Here is a 24,851-nt window from a genome sequence, read left to right as displayed (position 1 = left end):
CTTATTTTTACAGTATTTTTTATCCTTTACAGAGTAGCTTTCTGTATTTTTATTCTATTCTTTCAGACTTCTTTCTCCTGTTCTTCCCATTTCAGTTTAAGCTTAGTCTTTACTTCATCCCATTTATTTGTGTCACTTCTCCTGGAGAGCCACTACCTCCAAAATCTCCATACGGAACATTTTTTTTTTTTGCCAGGATTTTTCCATCAGCTTACCCCTGCTTTCCAATGTCTTTCTAGGGAGATTAATGAGGGGTTTCTTAATCTAGTTTCTACAAGAAAGTGATCTGAAATTAGCCATGGATGGGTTATTACCTGTAAAACCGAGTGTCCGTGCTCCTCCAAGATATACAGCTGATCCAGTCTGGATAAATTCCCTATTCCCTTCTCTTTCTTCTTGAAAAGTTATACTCTCTCTCTCTCTCTCTCTCTCTGTAGCCCAAACTGGACTCCTTTATTTCACCATCCATAATATTATCATATTTGTCCACTTTCTTTCCAATAGGATATCTGTTTTTCTCGGACCCCGGTTACATCTCTTTTATCTGTTATCACATTCCAGCCCCTCCCATAACTAGTAGTTCCTGTTGATACTCAAACAGTTCTTCAAGCACCTCCTTTGTTTCTTGGTTTTTTTAGTTTTTGGGGACATATAAAAGTTTCCCGCAGTGATCCATTTATTATTCCAGTAGCCCCTTAATATCAAGTACCTGCCAGATTTATCTGGTTTCTGTTCTTCCACTACAGTATTGGCACTACCATGTACCACTGTCAGTACTCGCCTCTTCCTGTCTGCAACTGCCTCAACAAAATATCCTTTCCCCTGCTATCATTTTGTGAAGGCTTCACATTCAACCTTTTTTAAAGCTGTTTCCTGTAACAACATCACTACATTTAAATTTAGCCTATTTATATAGTGCAGCTCTTTACATCTTTTTGAATCATCTGTGAGGAAGCTGAGTTTTAAATAGCTATTTTAAGCAACATATCGTAGAACTATTGCACAATCTCTGTCTAACCACCCCTGTTTGACATACTGCTTGGGAATCACATTTGTTTATTTTGCCCCCACCCTGTTATGCTGTTGTACCCTGCTTAGTGGACTGGCGACACTAATGAGCTTTTATTTATCCAAAGTCGCAGAGCCGTAATGAACAAACAACATTTCAAATGTCACCCAAGCAGAAAACACAACTATGTACAAATCTCCTTGCTCCAACCCTAGAATCGTTCTTTTTATGCTTCTCTACTGCAATGAACAAGTGCTCTTTGATAGCACTTGCAGTGTTGCATCCCAAACTCCTGCCCTCCTTCCTGTTTGATTCCTGCCTTTGTCCTCTTTGCACTTATGCCTTTACTTAATGTGATGCTATTAATCCTTTCATAATCATTGCTCATCTTTCTTTCCCTGTCAGCCTGTTGTAGTCTGTGTCCTACTCTCCCAGCTTCCAAATGTTTCATGGCTTTACAAGCTCATGGGATGATGTGGTCCATCTGTCTTTCTTGCCTGTAGTCTGGACAAGCACTCTCTATATATTGCATTTGCAGGTGATTTTGTCTCCTGACTCACCACCACTTAAGACAAAGACTAGTTGTTGTGGAATTAACCTTTTTGTAATTACTAACACTTCTATTTATCTAAGCATGATGACCCATTTTCCTTTGCTCATTCTTTCACTGTATATTTACTCTATCTACCCATTCATTTAGCATACTCATTGTCTGTCTTGCGGGCTTCATAACCTACAACTTCCTAAGCTGAGCCTTTAATTAGTTAATAGAGTCTGCTAAGAAACATAATTGGAGTGTTACAGCCCGGCTTCTCATTCGTCAGCCTCATTCACAATGCTCATTGGAATGCTCCACTCACTTATCCACATGACTTTGTGACTCTCAGTCTTGTAACAATGTTCTTAACCCCTGTTTAATGTATGGAGTGATATTTGTGTTTACTGTCAACCTTTTAATAAAATTAGAGGGTTATTAATCTGTTGTTAGAGCTTCAGAGGAACATTGTTTATAGTGACTCTCCCAGTAACCATTTGAAATATTGGGACCTGCTAGAGCAAGTCCTGAAATATGGATACTGAATGGCTGAAAGAGCAGACTTACCAAGTCAGAGATGCCATTTCTGGGAATATTCCTTTTTATCCCAGGTATGTCAATCTTGGAGTCAGTTTATATAAGTTTGGGGGAGGCAGGGGGTGTGGGGGGTAGCTTACCCCCTACAAGAAGAAGTTTAAAGGAGATGAGTGAGTTTCAAAATTCTCTCTTCTGTGCTTTTGGTCTTTTTTTTCAGCTTGTCGGCACTCAGCATTTTGAGTGTCGACATTTCAATAGGGAGCTGACTCTCCCATATATGTGCTTGTCTCTGTTGAAAACATTTATACAACTTTTCAGTAGTCAAAACATTTAAAACACTCTTCTGTTGGATACTGACATTATGAATCCTTCAACATCAAGCTCAGCCTTTTTTCTTGTACCACATTGCAAGCTCTCTTTTATGCTAAAAGTCTAATTTTGTTTAAGTTGTTTTGACAACACATATCACTTACCCTTGCCACTTTCTTTTCTTCACTCCAGTAATCTAATGGAACATCACATGCTGCTGGTGGCCAAAACACCATAGGTTCATAGGTTGGTATTAGGCTATCGGCAATAGGGTCTATACAAGCCTAGCCATAACAATTCCCTGGCTATTTCTTCCCAATGTATTTACTTCCCTGGACACCACAAAAAGAAAACAATACGTAATATGTTGCGGTATTTATGCAAAGGAGAAACCAAAACTAATTAGGACAAAAAAGCACCAAAGATATTTGACAAGAAATACAGGCAACATCATCCAGATATGGAAAATTTTACAATGCAAAGCATAAGAAAACAAAGGGGAAAGTTGAAAAGAGGATTAGTAATGGAGACGTTAAAGAAATAGAAACTGAAGTTATGGATTACTTTAGTGTAGAAATTCATCTTTGGTTAACATCACAGCACAGTGGAATGATGAGCCCCTAAATTAAGGAGAATGGGGAGCATCTGATTATTTGCTGCATAAAGATACTCTGGTGCCTTCAGTGGGATGCCAGTGCATAAGTTCAGTTGGAGTTGCACAGCAAGGGAAGGAGCAGAAAATGGTGACAAATCTGACACAGTCAATGTTGTGGAGTGATAAGCCAGTGAGTTCCCATATGAAAGACCAACAGATGAGGCAGGGTGCATCTGAAGAAAATATGTCACAGGAAGATGTTCTGGAACTTTCTGGAGAATGCCTGCAGGAAACAGTTTAGCAGAAAAAGATCTAAGGGAAGAGTTACTTCATTTAATAGAGATGGATAGACATATTAAGATCAATGAAAAAAACAGATTACAGAAAGTCAGTAAGACCCAAAATGTTAGAAGTCTGATAAAACAAATGAACACAGTAACCAACACTATTCATAGAATTCCATGTGATATAACAGAAGTAAATAGGACAGCTAGATTAATAATAGATAAAGTTTTACCACATCAATACAGGGCAATAATAGATAGGAAGTAAAGACATCAAATGCTATCATGGAAGTAATGAACAGAGAAAATTATAAAGCAATTAAGACAAGAAGTGGCACTGTCAGAAGTGTAGAAAAGAGGGAGCAGATCAACAAAAATGCGTAGAAAAATAGACATGACAAAAGCAAGATTCAATATCAGAGAAGACCAGGATTTATTGTACATAACTGCAAATAATAAACTAAAGATATCAACAGAGGCAGAAAACTTAGAAGACATACAGATAACTATAAAGCAAAAATTCAGCTCCAACTTTACCCCTTTCTCCCACTCAACCTTCCCTCAGGAAATATCATCAAATATAACTCCCCCTACTATCACTAGGGAACAGGTCCTTACCTCTCTGCCTAAGACCAAGAATACTGCATCAATGGGCCCAGACAATATCCCAGGATGCCTTCTAAATAGCATGAAACATGACCTGCCAGGGTCTCTGGAATTACTACTTAACTGTAGCCTCCAAACAGGTTTTGTGCCTCCGAAATGAAGAAAGGCAACAGTCATCCCTCTGCACAAAACTGATCCAATTACAGACTCTGGAAACCACAGACCCATAAGTCTCACTAGTCATATATGTAAAGCCATGGAAAGAATTATCATGGAGATGAACCTCCAGACACTGGTTCCAGCTCAGTTTAGTCTTGTCAAGGGCAGATCATGCCTACTCAACCTGGTGGACTTCTTTGAGAAGGTCACCAAAGCAATGGATGAGGGCAAAATTGTTCCTGGCTAAGGCATTTGACACACTATCCCACTTGGGCATTGTTGATAAACTCAAGAGGTTAGGTACAAACATACCTATCATTGAGTACAATGCCCCCCTTGATATGTACCTAACCAGGCATATCCAACATTTCTTGATGGACCTTGGACATTATATTGAACAGACCGTTGGTCAAGGGGATGTTTCTACTGACATGTTTGTAACTTTAGATGTCAAAAATCTTTTTACTAGCATACCCAATGAGTATGGTATACAAGCGGTTAGGGATATTTTAAAATGTAAGAGTAGGTACACTGATAGCAATATCATGGTTATATGTACCTTACTAGAATTAGTTTTGGAACATAATGTTTTTATGTTTGGTGGAAAGTTATTTTTACAAAGATGAGGGGTTGCCATGGGTAACTCTTATGCAAATCTGGTAATGGATTATTGGGAACAAGAACATGTATTTCATCATCTGATTTCTCCAGTCACATCAAATTATATTGACGCTTTGTGGATGATGTGTTTATATTGTGGGATGGCAGTCGATTTGAGTTGTAAGAGTTTTTTAAATATGTTAATGATGTCACTGATTTTTTTATCTTTTACACACGCACACACACACACACACACACACACACACACACACACACACACACACACACACACACACACACACACACACACACACACACACACACACACACACACACACACACACACACACACACACACACAGTATCTGATTCAAATATCGATTTTTTGGATGTGAAAGTAACCAAGAATATACATGGACAGATACACACTACTATCTTTAGGAAAGCCTGCTGGAGAAGCTGTCTGTTAGTACATGACAGTATGCACCCTAGGTACGCATTCCCCAATGTTGCTCAGAGTCAATTTATTAGATTGTCCAGACTGTGTACTGAACCAATGGATTGTGTTTCTAATATGGAATTGCTATCCACCCAGTTTAGAGCTAGGGGGTATGTAATGAGTGACATTGAGCCAACCAAGGAAAGGGTTATGTCAAATAGGGGAATTACCACTAGACCATATATTTTTTAATAGACTGTACAGTAATAAGAGAAGGAAGTGGGTGAACAAAGAAGTGAGGTTTTTTACCAAGTTTACCAATGATGTATATTTGGTTCGTGACATTATTCAAAAGAATTGGAGTCTATTAACTATTGATAATAAAACAGCAGGTATTGTTGGATCCAAACCCAAATTTGGGTTCAGGAATTCCAAGAATTTGAAACAATTGTTGTCTGGCCAAATCCCTTTCATATAGGTTGGGTACGATCCCTTGTCATAGGTGCAAGCTATTCCCTATGATTAGTAAACAGCAGAGATTTGACCATCCGAACTTTGAATTTACATTTGAACTGAAAATTTATGCAGACTGTCACACCCACAATGTGGTCTATCTTGCTACTTGTAGAGCCTGCACCAGTTTCTATGTGGGTAGGTAAGACGGTGCAAAAATTAAAAGACAGAATTTGAGGACATCAACATGACATTAAGGTTTTAAACAGTCAAAATGCTTTAGCCAAACATGTTAAAGAAAATCCAGGGCATGGCTTTTTATTTAGAGTTTGGCAATGTGCGAAGGCCAACCCCAGGGGGGCAATTTAAATGATTATGTGGAAAGTTTAGAGTTATACTGGATACTTAAGTTGCAGGCTAATAAGTACCCAGGGTTAAATGCTGCTGTCTGTCTCAAACCAGCTTTAAAGAGAAGAAGGAGGAAGTAGTTGTGTGATGTCATCGGGGGAGGTTTTTTAGCCCTTTGATGATTGGTTTTTGTTTTATTTAAATTTGAAATTGTTTTTATATGTTTGTACTCTGTTTGCATCTGAAGAAATGTTTATCCTGGATTTATCAAATATACATTTTTTTTTTACTTTTTATATAGTCTTGGTAGCCTTGCATTGGTCTTTATTTGTTATACAGTGTGTCCAGCATAGGCTTTTACATGTTTTGGAGCCTTTTTTGCTATTTATAAAAACTTTAGACCAATAACCTGCCTTCCAACAATGTATAAACAATATACTGGAATTGGTGCTGACGGAGTTTACAGACATTTTGAAGAAAACTAAATCATGGGAATAGAACAAAAGGGTAACCAAGGAAAGTCTTGTGAAACAAATGATCATTTGTTGTTTAATAAACTTATAATGGAGAACTGTAAACAGAGGAAGAATCTAGGTATGGCATTAATAGATTACAGAAAAGCATTTGAGCTCATCCTACATTCATGGATCAAGGAGTGCATACAGATGTATATAAAACACTCTGCATTGATTTATTACATTACAGCAGCCATGAAACAGTGGCAAATCACTTTACAGCTAAGCTATGATAAAGGACATATTATTACCTCAGGAATAAAAATTCAAAGGGGGATGTTCCAGGGTGACTCTGTCACCACTGCTCTTTTGTCTTGCTCTTAACCTATTAAACTGTTTACTTAACAGATTAAGTCATGGTTACAATTTGGCTCTCAGAAAACATCAAAGTATAAAGACTTCCCATCTTCTCTTAAGAATGATTTAAAATTGTATAGTTCATCAGATGAGGAACTGAAAGCACAACTGCAAATGATGAAAGCTTTCTCAGATGATATAAGAATGTAATTTTGTCTTGATAAGTGTGCAAAAGCAGCATTTAAAGCAAGTAAGCTGCAGCATCAAGAAAATATCAATCTGGGACAGGAATATGAAATAAAGGAAGTTGATCAGGAGGGAGTTTATAAATATTTGGGAATTGATGAATGTTCAACAATAAAATATGAACAAATTCATCAAAACTCAGTAAGGAATATTTTAGAAGACTAAAATTAATACTGAAAACAGTCCCGGCATCTAGGAGCAAAGTCCAAGCCATAAAACAAGGAACAAAGTCCAAGCCATAAAACAATCTGTTTTTACTATTCTAACTTACAGTTTTAGGGTGATTTACTAGCTCCAAAAGACATTGGCTCAGTTGGACAGGAAAACAAGAAAAATGCTTCACTTTTATCAAATGATATATAAAATCATTGTATACCAAGATTATATGTTCCTTGTTCTGAAGGAGTTATGGGCCTCCTCAAAATTGATTACATGCATAAATCTGCAGTTGTAGGACTGCGTACATATCTACTAACTTCACTAGATTCAAACATAGTAAAAGCATTAAAACATGAGGAGACAAAGTCTAAGATGCTTTCCTTTTAAGTTTAGCAAAAGCATATTGGTATCAAGCGGGAATGGAAACCAAACCAGAAGTAAGCAAAAATCAGGTAGCAATTGAATGTGCCAAAAAAACAAAAGAAAGAATATAAGGAGAAGGATCAGCTGAAAAGGCAGGGAATGTGGAAAGGCATAAATATAACTGCAAGTACAGAAAACTCTTGGAACAACCTCATGTCTATCAGGATCTGATGCAGAAATGGTTAAGGAGAGGTGAATTTAGCCCAAAAGATTAAAGGTGAATATTAGCAGCCCATGATAGTGGACTATGTACATGTTGGTTTACAAAGTCCATTGAAAGTGTGAAAGAAACAGACAAATGCAAGTTCTGTAAAGCAAAACTGGAAACAGTTGCACATCTTGTTGCTGGGTGAAATACTCTAATGGCAGATGGCCTGTATACTGAAAGTCATAATAACGTGGCAAGACTAGCATTTGGGATTGTGCAAACATCACAAAATTAAAGTAGCTGAGAAGAGTTGAAAACGTGAGCCACAAAGCATTATAGAGAATGATGAAGTTTATACCACATGGATTACCTATTACCAACAGTTCAAAAAGAATAGACGCTAAAAAACAGATATAGCAGTCCATGAAAAGAAGACAAAAGTGTCATTGATCATTGAAATTGCTACACCCAGTGATTACAGTGTCTTACATACAGAGAAACACAAAGTCATACAATACCAGGATTCGTAGGCAGAAATGAGTGCAATGTGGAAGAAGGCTATCCAGATAGTTTTAATAGTAGTAGGAACAATGGCTCTCATAAAAAAAATAATATACAAGTCTTGTTTAGATATGCTATTGATACATTTAACTCTGTACGAATTGCAGAAGTCAGTTCTGGGCATTTTGTAGGTGCTGCAAAGAGTATTTCTGGCTAACATCAAAAAATGAAACAATAATAATTTCACAAACTTAAATCATACTTTCACTTGGAATGGGGTCCATTCCCATCATGTATTAAAAATCCAAATGACATGGAGAAATTAATGCAAAACACAATTGTTAACCACCTCATGGCCAGTATAATTTTCCTTATAAAGCAGAGCCACGTGACCAAACAATCCACATGCAGATGTGCACAGTGATTAGCAATGAATCCTCCATATAGTTTTTGACAGTCACATACTCTCGAAGGTGAATATGCCAATATCAAAACATGTAGCCATTTCAGATTGCCAAGTAATTCCCCCCATCTAGCCTTCATCTCCCATGGCCCATCTTTAACGGTTAAGGCAAAGTTAGTAACTGTTCTTGGCCACGTACCACATTTATTGCTCCTTTCTGCTGCTCTCTTCATCTGAATCCCTGGTGTTCCCTGCTTCTTGTAGATGCTGACTGCCTCTGTGCTGCACAGCATGTCATTGTGCCACCTTCCATCTCTTGTACATGTGCCGTTGAAAGACTGGGAATGGTTTAAGGAGCCATATTTCCTTTGGTGTACTCTTCTTCATCTGTACCTTCTTTCCTCATTTTTCCCTCACCCTGTCTGGGCCATGCATTCTGGTTTCTTTAAATTGGTTGAGGGCTTCCCAGACCTGGGATGGATCAGCAAAATATTTTATGCGAAGAGTGAAAACAATATCTGGAAAATCACTGGATAATGTAAGCAAAATCGTAGTTGTAAGCTTCTGCACTCTGAAATAGGGAATGAACCTGTTATGTTTCAGTCTAATCCCCACAGAAAAGTCTTATTCCACATATAGTCTTTGCCCTCCTGCTTTCAAAATGTTCCCCTTTACCCAAAGGAGGCTTTATAGACATTCATGGAGCAAAAATTCTGGCATTTGATCACTATTGGGTGTGGGTATCCATTTGAGGGTCATGAAGGGGAGTAAACTCTATGTGCCCTTTCTATGAGTTCATCCATTTCCATCTCTGTCCATTTAATAAGCAGGATTTTACATAGGGACTGTTATGGCTGTAAAGCCCCCTCAGTGATTATCTGTGCCTGCTTTTGTTCTCTGATCTTCTACTCCTTCCAAATGTCCAGGGAAATATGATTCCTCTGAACAAGCGTTGGATTTAGACTCTGGTGGGGAGTCACTGGTGTACCCTTCTTAAATCCACTCTCCTCTTTCCTGGGGTCTGAAGAAGAGGATTCACTTACTTCTGATTCCCTAGTGGAGGAATTGTCCTTTGGGGATACTGTGAGTCATATGATGTAACACTTTCAGCTGAATTGTTCACAGGTTTCTGGCATTCAAAGAGGTACAATGGACTCTTGCAAATATAGTTTCCTAGGTCTTCTGCTGTCCCTCCAATTTTGAATGCCCTTTCGAATAGTTTATCTTCAGATTCTTAGGCCCCTGATCCCAGTCTTCTGCCCCTAAGAAGCCTGACAGGTTCTATACATTTCCTGAAGCTGAAACCTTTTTTGTATAAAAGGCATTCCTCTGATATGAATGTTATTTCTGAGTCTACTGATAAGCCATCTAAGTTGCTGCCCTCCTCTAAGATTTTACTTTCTGGTAAAGACAGTCTTTCTATTGAAAGGTAAGGAAAAAAGTGAAAAGTGCACACTTCTGCTGCCTTAGCTTTCAGGGGCATTAACTACTAGACACCTATGATTGGTATGTTCTTGCACTTCGTTCTAAGCATGGAGACATTCTGACTGATATGCCTGACTCTGAGGTAAAGAATTCTGCTATTTCTCTTTTGAGTTCTGCTTTTCAGGTGCCTCATCATTCTATTAAATATAGCTATGGTGCTGCTGATGCCTTATCCAGGGCTGCTGTATCAGATTCTGTGATGAGGACGTACTCTTGGTTGTGCCTGCAGGCTCTTCCTGAGGCCATCAAGGCTAAATTACTGAATTCGCCTTTGGACAATCAGAATCTCTTTGGCACTGCAGCTGCTGAGCTCTTTAAGGCCCTGCTAGATAAGGGTAAAATTATGCAGGATCTGAAATAAATCTTTATTTCTCCAGTCCCTACATTTCAGAGAAATTATCTTTCTAAGCCTTCCATTCTCTGTAGGCAAACTAGACAGCCTTCTAGAGATAAATGGGCTTCCAAGGGAGTTTTTCCGACAAGCCTTCTCAGGGTACTGTGGGCAAAAAGCCTGCTTCCCCTGACAAATCTACTCCATTTGACATTCAATCACTTCTTCCCCTTGGCCAGATTCCTGTGTTCCTCCAGTTGCATCTGTCCTTTTTTTTTGTCTGGCAACAGATCACCACAGATGTTTGGGTACTTTCCATCATCCAAAAGCATTATTTTATGGTTTGGAAGTCCTTCCCCCTTTTTCAGGCCTTTCTTAACCTCCTCCCTGCCAGCTGCCTAAATTCCCTGTGGATCTTCAGGATCTTTTGGTAAAGGGAGCCATCCAGCCTGTTTACCCTTCTCAGCAGGGCAAAGATTTTTACTTCAGGATGTTTCTGTTCCAGCAAAGTAAGGGCCTTGGAGGCCCATTCTAAAGTTCTTGTTTCTTAACACTTTTTCTAAAAGTTCCTTCCTTCAGGATGTTGTCTCTGTAGACACTGTTTCTTCTGTTGCATCCCCAGGCTTTTGTGTCCCTGGATTTGAAGGGTGTTTATCTACACATTCCTAGTCATCATCTCTTCAGGAAGTTTTTATATTTCTTCATTTCTTCCTCACATTTTCAGTTCTCTGCTTTGCCTTTTGGTCTTTCTACAGCTCTGAGGGTCTTTACCAAATGTCTGGTCCCAGTGGTAACCTTTTACAGATTTTAGGGAGTTCAAATATTCCCTTATTTGGATGACCTTTGGCTTCAGGCCTCGTCCCAGCACCTCCTGCTTTAGGATTTACTTCACTGTGCTTCTTCTTGTTCACAGTGTGGCGTTCACCCTCAATCTCAAAAAGTCTGTGTTGGCCACCTCTCAGGACCAAGTGTTTCCGGCATGCAAGATTCAGACCATACCAATGATGGCTTGTCTCCTAACCCCCAAAGTCCTCTTTTAGACTGCTTATTTTCAGTCCTCTCTCTCTCTCCCTCTTCCACTCCTTCCTGCAGGGGAATTTCTGTGAGCAGTGGGATACATGGCGTAAACTATTCCCATGGTTCCCTTTGCCAAACTCCATATGAGGAAGTTTCACTGGTATCTCAGGACTGTTTGGCTTCTGCACTGCCATCCTCTGGACTTTCCTCTTCCCCTCTTGCTCTGCCTTATGCTCAAGCTTCATTGGTGGATTCATCAGATTTCCCAGAATCCATGTTTATCTTTTCAGGTTCCTCTTCCCATCCAAGAGCTGTACATGGATGCATTCAATCAAGGTTGGGGAGCTTCCTCCAACAACTTCAGTGTCCTGAGACTTTGGTCTCTTTAACAACGGGAAGACCATATTAACATCAACAATAAGGAGATGAGAACACTCATTCTGGCCCTTCATGCCTTCCAGTATCTTTAGGCTCCAGGCCCTCTAAAGATTTTCACAGACAGTGCCACAGTCATGTGGAACATCAACAAACAAAGGGGCAGAAAGTCTTTCCTTCTTTGCAGACTGGCACTTCAGGCTTGGGATTTTGCCATCCACCATCAATTGTTTCTTCAGGTGGTTTACATTCCCTTGGAGTGCAGTGTTGCGGCAGACACTTTGAGCAGGTCCAGAACAGGACTTCGTGATTGGATGCTTCAATGGGAGGTGTTTCTGGACATAGTACATCAGAGGGGTACTTCTCAAGTAGATAGTTTTGCCTCCTCTCTGATTAGACAACTTCCCAAGTTCTGTTCCAGAACACCAAGTCCTGTAGCTTGGAAAGTGGATACTCTTGTCTTTTTTTGGAAGGTGATGATTCTGTATAGCTATTCCCCCTTTTCCTCTGCTACATAAAGTCCTGCACAAAATCATGTGATACAGGCCCAAAATCTTGTTGATGACTCCGTTTTGGCCCAGATACCAAAGGTTCCCACATCTATTTCATCTGGCCAGGGTAGTCATTACAAGTTACCTCACAGGATGGATCTTCTCACACAGGACAAGGGATCTCTCATTCACCCTCACTTGCACGTTCTTCATTTGACATTTTGGGAGATGGGTTTTGATTCCTTTTAGACACCAATTTTCTGAGGATGTGCTTTCAGTTTTGCAGGAGGCCAGAAAACCTACTTGTAGAAAATCCTTTGTGGCTAAATGGCAGCATGAGCTGGACTGTTGCTCTGTGAGTCTTGCCGTTGTCCTTTCTATTTGTCAGGATTGCTTACTTCTGGACTGGCATGTTCTTCTGTTAAAGCTCATTTCTCAGCCATTTCTGCTTGTCTGCCTTTGAATCCACCTCTTACTTCTTGCCTTGAAGTGAAACGATTTTTGAATGGTATCTTTCATATTAGGCACTTAAGGAAACCTTTTCTTCCTTCTTGGGACCTTAATTTTGTTCTTACAAAATTATCTGTGTTTCCCTTTGAGCCTGCAGTTTCCTCTTCCTTGTTGCACTATACTTGAAAGACTGTATTGTTGGCAGCTCTAACTTCTGCTAAAGGAGCCTCTGAATTTCTGACGTTCATAGTGGTCCCACCTTTTTTGTTTTTTCACAAAGACAGGGTCTGACTATGTGCTAATCCTTCTTTTATGCCCAAGGTGGTTAATGATTTGTTCTTAAATCAAACTATTCATCTTTCTTCTCCTCCCAGCACAGAATGCTAGTGAGGGGATTCTTCACAACTTACATTTACATAGACAGCTCAGGTATTACCAAGACAAGAGATATCAGGAAATCGGAGCAACTTTTTTTTTTTTCATTCCAAGAAATTGAGTATGTCTGTTTCTAAAAAACAAAAAAAATCTCCTGGATCTCTAACACCATTTCCTTTTGCTATTCCCTTCATAGTGAACAGCTTTCTTCTGTTTATATTCATTGCAGGGCGGTTGCCTCTTCTGCTGCTTTTTTCAAGGGTTTGGATACTAGATCCATTTTGGAAGCTGCTACTTGGTCTTCTGTGCACACCTTTACCTAACATAAGTTAAATGTCACTTCTAGTGCCCGGGCAGGTTTTTCTAGGGGCATCCTTCATGGATTTTTGGGGGACGTCCCTATGGCTTCCGCCTCTCATTCTCTCTATCAGGTTTTGTACTCTCCCAGCTGTAACAAATACTGCAGCAGTGATTAGGAAGGACATAGTACATCTGTGCAGGATTTTATCATAACAGGTAGATGTCTTATTTCTCACTGTTGCAGTGTTTGGTCCGCTCCTCCTTCCCCAGATTCAACTCTCTTGCCTTCCTTCTGGCTGAGGGGTCTTTTTTGCATCTTTTTCTCCTTCTTCTATTCCTTGCTGTACATGTTCTTACTTTCCTTTTGGGTTGCTGTGGTTATTTTGGGGCATTTCAGATCTGAGGATTAGATACTCGTACATCGCATAAATACCTTATATCTTGGATGAAGAACATACATCTGACATACAGCACCTGTGAGGTGTAAAGGCTTTGGTCTGCTGACCGAAAGTTCAGCTATCCTCAGCAGGATATTCCAGTTTTAACAAGTAATGCGACAGCGAGAAGCAGGACATCTGTTGTTCTGGTAAGATCTTGCACAACTGTACTTTTCTTCTTTGCCAGCACCAGTATTTTCTTCCTGTGTCAGCATGAGATAAGATAAAACAGTTTTTAAGAAGGAGTGCTTTGAGGGTTTGTTTGGATAGGCAGGTGGTTCAATGATTAAGATTTCTGACACACATTTTCATGTTCCATGTTGTTATCTGTTCATTGTCTCCATGGACTTTTCATATTCTTCCTGTGTCCATTTGTTTTTGTTACTCTGGTTTTCTTCCACCTCCCTCAAATACACTTGTTGAGCTAACTACTCTACTACACACACACACACAAACACGCACACACACACATATATATATATATATATATATATATATATATATAGGTTTACTATCAAAATTTCGAACCGTACTCCGTCAACTGTACTATTATCGAACACGGAAGTTCGAAAACAGTAATATCGATATCAAAAAACCAATCAAGGAACGGGTTTTAACATGGGTCGAGGTAGGGGAGATGTTTGTAGTTCGGCATAATACTGAACACACACGAAAGAATCTTGAATATAAGAAGGAAGTTGTTTGAATTCCTTCAACAGTATACCATGCAAGATAACCCCCAAATTATGCAAAAAATATTTACAGGCAGAGACAATAGGGCGACCTGGTGGATTAATAATATCCTTGTGGGTTTTCGGTAAACAGTACAAATATGCTGGACCTGTATCATCACATAATAATTTGTTCTTGACATCCTTATCACACCAGTAGCCCAGTCTCAAGCCCCTTTGAATTAACAAAGCATAATTTTTCTTCGCTTGCTCTATCAAATCATAGCTAACTTTCTTATATACTATTTCAACTTCTAATAAATCAAGACACATCTTTAAGTATTGGGTATAATGCATTATTATATTATTATTATTCGCAGACGACTGCAAACTGGGCACCATAATCGACTCTCCAGCCGACACAAGCATCCTCCAAAAGGGCCTCATAGAAACAGACAACTGGTGCCAGAGCCATGGCCTCAAGCTAAACGCCAAAAAGTGTATAGTCATCCCCTTTGGCAAAAACAAAGTGCTCACAAATTACCACATAGGTGGTAATCCATTAAGTACAGTAGAAATAATTAGGGACCTGAGGACCCAAGTTGATAGCAATCTCTTATTTGACAACCACGTGGCCAAAGTGTTTAGAAAAACATTTTATATAGCCCACCTAATCATGAAGGGATTCACATCTAGATCAGGGGAGGTCATCGTGCCTCTTTACTCATCCCTCATCAGGCCCATAATTGAGTACAATGCCCCTTTTGGGATGTACCTTACCAGACACCTGCAGCAACTGGAAAGACCCCAAAAGTACCTCACCAAGAGGATCAAAGGGCTCAAACAGATGCCATATGCTGCCTGGTTAAAGAAACTCCAGCTCTACTCAATGGCATGCCGCCTGCTCAGAGGCAATCTGTGCCTGACGTATAAAGTCATGTCCAACCCAGAATTAATGGACATGCTGCACCTCAGAAAATCCAAATCCCATCGAGCTATGCGCTCGAGAGACTTGAACCTCAGCACTGAAATAAATAGGACATGCTGGAGGGACAGATTCATAACCCAGAGGCTCCCTTCACTCTGGAATAAAATCCCAGTCCAGGTTAGGCAGAGTCCCTCATTGACTCTCTTCAAGAAGAATCTTGATGTGTGGATGGGAGATCGTAGGTTTACCCCGGGTATCACTTCTGTGTCACTGTTAGACAGAGGCACAGTATACTAACCTCAAAAAAGGGCATAGCAAAATTAATTTAAAATGGGTGGCGAAAGCCAAACACACTCTGGCTAGGCTTATAAATGCCCTAGGGCAGATAGCCTAGTATGAACCTATTATAATTTTGTTACCTTTATCAGATGGTTTAATAATCAACTCTTTTTGTCTAGAAAAATTAATCAAAGCTAACCATTCCTTTTTAGATAAATTATACTTAACTTGTTTCAAATCAAAATTTTTAAATAACATTTCATATTCAAATTCAACCATAGACTGAAATTTCTTAATTCCTTCATGTACAAAAGGTGGCATAACTGTATTATTAATCCCCACTGCAGAGGTATCAATTGTGCAATAAGCATTCAGATCACTATTACATGAGATGTAAGAATCAAAAGAGTCCATATCAGAAAAATACTCATCACTACTAAAAGTGTTGTCACTACATACATTACTTATAACATCAGAACCAGCATGATATTCGAAAAAATGCCACAAGTGCATTTTCCTAATTACTTTAAATAACTCAATTTTACACTCATGTAATTTAGGTATAACAGTTGGTACAAATTTTAATCCAAAATTCAAAACAGAAAAAATACAATAAAGTAGACTATCATAGTATATATGATGGTAGTTAAGATGAATGATAATCTTTGTACAAATGCAATTCATGTTTGTTGAAGTTTTTAACACTGTCCTTAATAAACATCTGTATTTGTGTGATAACAACACTTTGAATGTATGCATCCTGTTTGTATTCGATTTTTTTTACATTTTTTGTAACTGGATCATGACTGAAAACAATGCTATAAATTGTTATTTGCCTACCTATGTAAATAAATAGATTCAGTTAAATAACAGTAACCAGAATTATGTAAAACTGACAGTTTCCCTTATGCCATACTTGCATAAGCTTCATAAAATAACTACTTCAATGAACGGGTATCTCAGCAAGTAGGTGCATTTCATTGACGAGTGATTGTATTGAAGAAATAGACTGCTTCCTTCACATACACCTGAGTGCTATATACCTGTCTGTCTCCTACCATACCCTTCTGTAATACTGAAAGGCAGCAACTTAGCAAGTCAAATGTTTTATCATAAGCAACTAACTTTGTGGACACCAAAATGTATTCTATGAAGTGCATAACACCACTATATGTGTACTGTATTTCATCTATAACATCTACAAACAACAGAAGTATTAATAATTAAAGATTACAACTTCTTCTTAACACCATATATGTTATGTTTAAATTTTATATCTGTGGTAATGAATACCTACCTATGTATTGTACTATCCATGTTACTTTATTTTATCAAATGCGTTACAAAGCTTTTGCAATATTTAGGTGTCATGACCCAGTGAATTGCCTTTTCCTGCATGCAGAGTTATTTAAAAAGTTATTTTTAAGCAGCAGAAGAGGAAGACTTACAGGAACCTGCTTACTGACAAAACTACAGTCTTTGATATCATCTCCTCGAACATCCTCTTGTAAACACTTCAGTTTTATGAACTAAACGGTATCACCTTTCATTCATCTCTGAGCATCTTAAGGTTCCATACTCAGTCATTTATTATGTTTTTATGTTATTATGTTATTATGTTTTTGCCTTTCTGCTGGGGGTGGGAGTTGTTTTATAATGCTGATCTAGTAATCTGATCTTCAGACCAGTCCCTTAAAAGGCATCAACAACTCTCACCTTTGATCTTTGCAAACTACTTGGCTTTACTGATCTAGGTCTTAGTATACATCCAGAAAAGCCAAATTCATGGTCTTTGGAACTCCCTGACAGTTCCATCCCATGCCCAGTGGAAGGAAGCGTAGAACAAACATTCATTTCTGATTACCTGCTTATTTTACTTCAGATTCATGGGGGAACTTGAGTATCTCTTTGCTCACTTAGTGAAAATGTTTAGTTCTATAGCTAGATCCAGAAATTTATTTCAACACCCCAAATGCTATCAGCACATTTTATTCAATATCCACACCCAAAATACTATAAGTACATTTTTAGGATTCACAAATATAAGTTACTGCCTGCATGGTAACAACAATGAAAGGTACAAAATTATTAATAAAACTGTCATTTCAACACTCCAAAATGCCTTACTAATAATAGATCTCACAACACATAGAAATGCATGCAAACTCTATACTTGTCTTATATATCCAAAAAACATCATATACAAACATGTCCAGAACAAAATAAATTTCTCCCCTGAAGTCTTTAAATCCCTCCTGCAACAATGTGACTAGACCCCATTAAAACATCTCCACTTACACTTTGCTGTTCAGTATTTCAATGAAAAAGTCATCAGTATCCTAAACAACCTAGCTCCCCTTAGAAAGATCTGTGCTAAATCTAAACAAATACCATGGCTTACTAATGACACTAAACTGCACCTCAAACAGAGAGACAGAATCTGATCCCAGTATCTTGAGTTCAAAAACCAAGCTCATCTATCGTCAGATAAGAAACCTAGCCAAAAAGTAAATCAAGAGTGTCAAAAAGCTATACCATACCACAATACAACAAAAGCACAAAAGCAATCCAGAGAAATTTTGAGGTTCCATTAAACTACTCCTAAAACCTGGACAGTCACCAACCCCAGCTCCAACCACCACAAATACCGCAGATAGCATTACCACACAATGTAATTCCCACTTCATCAATTCTATAATATCCCTAGTAAAAAAATAACAGCAACACCCCAGTATCTGTTCCTACAATATCTGAAACAAACCTCAGTTCTTTCTTAATCAAACTAATACAAACTAGCACCATTAAAAATCTTCTTTACAAACTAAAGCCCACAGCCCCTGCTGCTGATGTACTCCCTAATGAATGTCTCATATTAGCAGCAGAGACCATCTCCAACCGTATATCTCTCCTAATCAACTGGTATGTTTCTGAGCAATACACCCCCAAGCTCTGGAAAATCTCTTCTTTCACTCCCTCTGCACAAAGCAAGTACCTCTACTGATTTCTCAAACTACAGGCCAATTGCTGTAGTCCCTCCCATAGTCAAGATTCTGGAAAAATGCATGCACACACAATTCCTTGACTATCTACTAAGTAACTACCTCTTATCCAACACTCAGCATGGTTTTAGACCCAAACACAGCACCACTACTGCTCTCGTAAGTTTTACTAATACAATCAACCAGCTCAGAAACAACAGCCAACTTGTCTCATCCATTTTTCTTAATCTGTCAAAGGCTTTTAACACAGTATCCCACCAAAAACTATTCAGTGAACAAGCTTCCTTAAACCTTACCCAACCAGCCCTCTCCTGGTTTTACAGATACTTATCTGACCGCCAACAAGCAGTTAAGTGGCAAAATTAACTCTCTACCCTATTACCTGTCTTAGTAGCTGTGCCTCAAGGCTCAATTCTTGCTCCATTGCTCTTCACCAACAAGCTCTGCTCAGCCACTCACATAGCAACCATTGTTCAATATGCAGATGACAACTCTCTCATATGTTCAGCTCCCTCCCTCCCAGAACTCCTACATATAACCCAAAAACCTTTTCTAGACATTGAAAACTACCTTTCTGACTCCTAACTTGTACTCAGTCCAAATAAAACAACGCTTATGCCCTTCTCTAGTAGCAAAACACCCGATCACCTTCCCCCTTTCGTTATCCACTCTTCCAATAAAACTAAAATTGAACCGGTCGATCACACCAAACTTCTTGGGGTCACAACTGACAGCTGTCTATAATTCAACAAACACTTAGCTCTAACTATCAAAAAGTTCCACATTAAGCTGATCTCACTTTACAGAGTCAAGCCATACCTAACTAACACCACCAGACATTCCCTAGCCAGGAAACATTTACTCTATACCATTCTATACGCCTCACCAATATTCACAATTCTCATAAAAACAGATTTAAACAAACTGGAGTCCTGTTATAATAAAATCACCAGGTTTGCTATAAACCACCCTTACAGATCACAGCACTGCTCTGCACTACACCGACTAAAATGGATCAAACCACCCAATCTTCTATCCTTCAATCAACTCATTTTTGCTCATTCCATCATTCACCACCCCAGTAATTGTCCTGCACTCAAGGACTTAGTTCAGCCCTACTCCATCTGTAGACCCCTAAGATCCTCTGTCAAACTACTGAGTCTGACAATAGTTATGGGGATTCTCTGTTCTCCAACCAAATGCCAAAGTTCTGGAATTCCATTCCTCAGAACATACTAAATACTACAAGCATTTCCAAATTCATACTCCTTAGGGAACACCTAACCAATAACTGGCTTTGCTCCTGCACCAATCCAGGCTGATAATAATGCGCTATTTTCATACCTCCCTTGTTTATTACCATTCTTTGCTATCTTTCACTGCACTCTACATCTATCTACCAATATCCAATTTCCTCCTTCTACCAATCTCTCCTATATGTGCTTAAATAATTGCTATGATATTGCCTAATAAACTGTGGAGGTGATAAGTAATGTATATCTATATGTATATATATTAGTAGTAATACTCAGCTTTATTTTGTCTGTCTTCAGTACTATCTCTGGATGTTTTCTCACATATCACATTACCTCTTTGTTGCATTGACATTGTTGTTTATGTGTAATTGTTTCTATAATGGACTTGTATGTTTTTACTTAAGGTTACTTTTCTTCAATCTCTGTTTTTTGTAGTGGAGTTTTTCTCCCTGGGCCTTTGCTGAAAATGGACCCATGGCACAGTCAGACTTTCCCGGTAAACAAATGTAAAATTAAATAAATAAATACATTAATTAATTAATTAACTAATACAGTTCATGTGTAAGACCCATAGAAATAAATATCACTTTCTAACCATGTTAAAAGCTGTAATGCTTCCCAGTAATCTAACAAGCACATTTCCAAATTCCTATCCATACACGCAAACAAGTTAACTTAAATCACTGCTTACCCACTGCTACATTTTTAATCCCAGAACATACCTCAGAACTTACGCCTGTCAGCTCTATTCCACTTATACATTAATATTTAAAAAGCTATCTTTATTTTTGCTTCCTGCATCTGGAATTCTTTACTCAGCACAGTAACAACTGAAATGACTATAACAATTGTTAACTCACATATGAAACCTTAACATCTTAAATTGTAACGATACCCTTGTCAGTCCACAGCAGCAGCAGAATATCCACACTAAAACATAAAATAAAGCACCTCTTCTGTCCAGTGTAATCAGTCTGCTATAATAGTAAATCCCATCAACATTTCGACTGCATTTATGAACATTTGTCTCTATCATGACAGCCTTTCATCACAACAGTTCTCACTCTGCTAAGTCTTACTGGTCTCTATTAAAAAGCTTGTATCTCGTATAACTCTGCCATGCAGTAGATACATGTGTGGTTAGATTTATTGCACTCCTTCACAAGTTCATGACCCCACTTCCTACTCTTTTGTCACTGGTGGAGTTGCACTATATCCAACACCCCATAACCCTCCTCTCTGGGGGTATGTGAGCTGAGGTTAGCTGGTCATTGTTATCCTTCTCCAGACCAACACCCCATAACCCTCCTCTTTGGTAGTGTGCAACCTGAGGTTAGCTGCTCACTGCCATCCTTCTCCATGCCAGCCCCTCATAATCCTGCTGTCTAGGGGTGTGCAAGCTGAGGTTAGCTGCTCTCTGCCATTCGTCTCCAAACAGTTCAATCCAACACCTGAGCTGTTAATCAATCCCTGGTGTCAGGAATGCCTGTAGACCACTGGACTTGTCCTCTTCCCTTTCCTTTTATTACCTAGGACAAATGTATATAATGTCATTTATATTTAATTGCATTTTTTTTAATGTGGCATATTTTAAAACATTTTTATCCCCATTGACGGTCTGTGACTTTTACATCACAGTACATCATTGAAATAATACTTACCCTGATGACATCTGAGAAATGTAATTGACCTTTGCATCAGTATGTGATGGCAGACTAATTAAAACGGGCCCAACATTGACTGCAGTCTTTATTTAAATGAGGATAAGACCAGGTAGGAGTATCATAAAATGCATTTGGAAGTTTTTTTGTGGCAGTTGAACTTGTGACTGTTTTCTCACCATCATGGATCCCCTCTGGCCAAAGTCCATAGGCACTCGTGTCTACCAGCCGATAACTGGACATTGATTTGGTACCTAACTATTTGAGTGAAAGGAATGCCCTGCTAGCTAGCAGGTGGTTTGATACAAATGTTGGATTTTTGTCCAATAACATTGTGGGTGTCAGGAGGGAGAGAAAATTTTAGAATATGACACAGAAGTGAGGAAGAGAGAAGTGATGGTTGTGTAGCTATGGAAATGCATTCAGAGAGATTTGTGAAGGGAAAGGGGAACTTGTTTACTCCAGTGTGTTTATGCATCCTTTAGGAAACTGCATTTGTGCAGTGATCCTTTCTCACTCACTCAGTTGACCTATACCCCATCACATTATAGGATCCTTTGTGTTGCAGCTCTGAAGTTGTCTAGCATGTAACCATGTATACTATATATATATATATATATATATATATATATATATATATATATATATATACATATGGATTCCATACACTAGATTGAAGGTTCACTACTTCGAAATAGTGTACAGAATGCACACTGCAGCGAAAGTGCACTTAATCGAACAACGAACGGGCGTTGTACTGAACTTCCGTGCAGTACTCACGGACCTTAGCGTTAGGGCATGGGTCATGGTAAGGGGATAGCCTGTAGGGCTATCTCCTTACTATGGCCCGTGTCCTAACCCTAAGGTCCGTGACGACTGCAGCTCAGTGAAGGACATAGCAATGTCCTCCACTATGGTGCGATAGTCACGAACCTTAGGGTTAGGGCATGGGTTAGGGTAAGGGGATAGCTTTACTAACTATCCCCTTACCCTAACCCGTGCCCTAACCCTAACCCTAAGGTCCATGAGTATTGCACCATAGTGGAGGACATAGCTTGTTTTTTGATGTCCTCCAGTGTGCTGCGGTACTTTCGGTGAAGTGCACTTTCGCGGAAGTTCACTTTTGTTAAAGTGAACTTTCGCGTAAGTGAGGTTTCCTATTACAAGTTCGAAGTTGTGAACTTTCATTCTTGTAATAGGAATCCATATATATATATATATATATATATATATATATATGGGTCTCTGTCAGATGAACGAAAGTTCACTTACCCGAATTTCCATTTACACCAAACACTGAATTCAATGGACGTTCACATCACTGGAATTTTAATCTGGGAAGTTGGCTAACATTTAAAAAAACACAGTGAAACATGTCAAACCCACCCAAGTGGGGGGCTTTGCCCCCCCCACCCTCCTAACTAAATATACTAACTTCAAGATTGCACTGTAGTGGGGAAAAAGGCAAATCTCCCATGTTAGCCAACTTTAATTTTTTCACTTATTTATGTAAACATGGGTTTATTTCTTCTTTTTAACCTTTAGTAAGTGTCTTTGCCTATGTAATGTAACATTCCTTTCATTTCTCTTTGCCTCTATAACATTTCCTTTCATTTCTCTGTTTACCGCAAAAAAATTCTTTTTATTACTTGTACATCATTCTTTTCTAAGAAGACAGTTTCCTGGTAATTTTTATGAGCCTTTTTCATTTTGTATGCCACTGTTTTCAGTCTTCATATGCACTTATTTTGCATTTCATTGTATATGCCAGCCACCACAATATACATGTTTTGAAAAGACATATTCCTTTGTGATTTTCCTATAATTCCGTTCCTCTTCAATCTTTCTCAGTTTCAAACTTTCCCTATAAATGCCTTTACCACCTGTTGTAACTTCAACATTCTCTCCCAATGTTTCTCAGATTGCAAAGTGTTCAAAGAATCCAGCCCTTTTTCAAAATCTTTCTCTCTCATAATTTCTGACTAAAGACAATAATCAACTTCTGTTTTATATTATTCCCTCTTATAAATATATTCTGTGTTTTTATTTATTTGCATCTGTTTCTCTTTTATCATTTCTCTAATCATATTTATGTCCTGTGTAATTTTCCCTGCAAATATTGCTACAATTTCAGTTAAGGTCTTTTGTTACTGTTATGTATCCAGATGAACTAATGTGTTTATTTCTTCAAACAATTCAGTTCTTTCTTTTTTGTTTGTTTGAGCACACAGTACAGTTACCCTGAATGGTTTCAAAGTCACTCTTAAATCCAGAATTAATAAACACCCTACTTTCAGTAGTTTCTAATATAATAATATATCAGAATAAGCTAATAAATAATCCAGACACTGAGCATGCTTATATTATTATGAATTCATAAATCAACGCAGTTGCCTTTGAATTTCTGACTAGAATCAAACTTCCACTAAACATGTAATGTCAGCAAAGATTTGCTTTTAGCAAAACTGTAAGTGCTATTGTATCATTTATAACACTGTTTCCATTAATAAGCAATATTACATTATCTTTGAACTTTTATTTCTTCTGTGTCATATGCATTATTTAGCTTTCTTATTTTAACTCTACCTCCAACACATTTTAGTTCTTGGTGTTTATTCCCTAATATTCTGTCACATTCTTTCTCCTTTTCAGTTTATAGAAAATTAATATACCAGATGTCATTACTAGTATTCACAACAAAAAATTTCACGTCCCTTAGTTCAATATTTTTCACATGTGCACATAATAAATGCTTACTTTCTATAAACATTCTAAATCAAGTTACTCAGATTATGATACCAAAATTATTTACTCTACATTACTTTTCTCAAGTTCTTTTTCATTTACAATTTTGTTTGTTCATTTTTTCAGTCAAACCAAAATGACCTGAACAGAAACTGATGTTAAAAGGGACTAAATAGTAAAGCATATATAATATTGGATGATAACTCTGGGAATCAATCAGAAAAGATCAAAAAGGATTGGAAAGAGGAACTGGATAAGCAATTTATAAAAGAACAATGGGAGAACATCTGTATGGTCTCAAGTTTGCAACCAAGTCTAGAAGATTAAAAAATGGAGAAAAACTTCCAAGCTCTGCTGAAGGTGCCAAGACAAAAAAGCAGCAAGAGAGAGAAAAAAGACTTCAAAGCACCACCACGGCAGCAATACAGTTCTTCAGCTTCTGGTATCCCAAATAGACAATCCAATAAAACAAAATATTTATTAAC

This window comes from Protopterus annectens, chromosome 7.part0 (genome assembly GCF_019279795.1).
Source record: "Protopterus annectens isolate FY-2018-M chromosome 7.part0, PAN1.0, whole genome shotgun sequence".
Taxonomy (NCBI): domain Eukaryota; kingdom Metazoa; phylum Chordata; order Ceratodontiformes; family Protopteridae; genus Protopterus; species Protopterus annectens.
Note: the sequence above shows the minus strand (reverse complement) of the source record.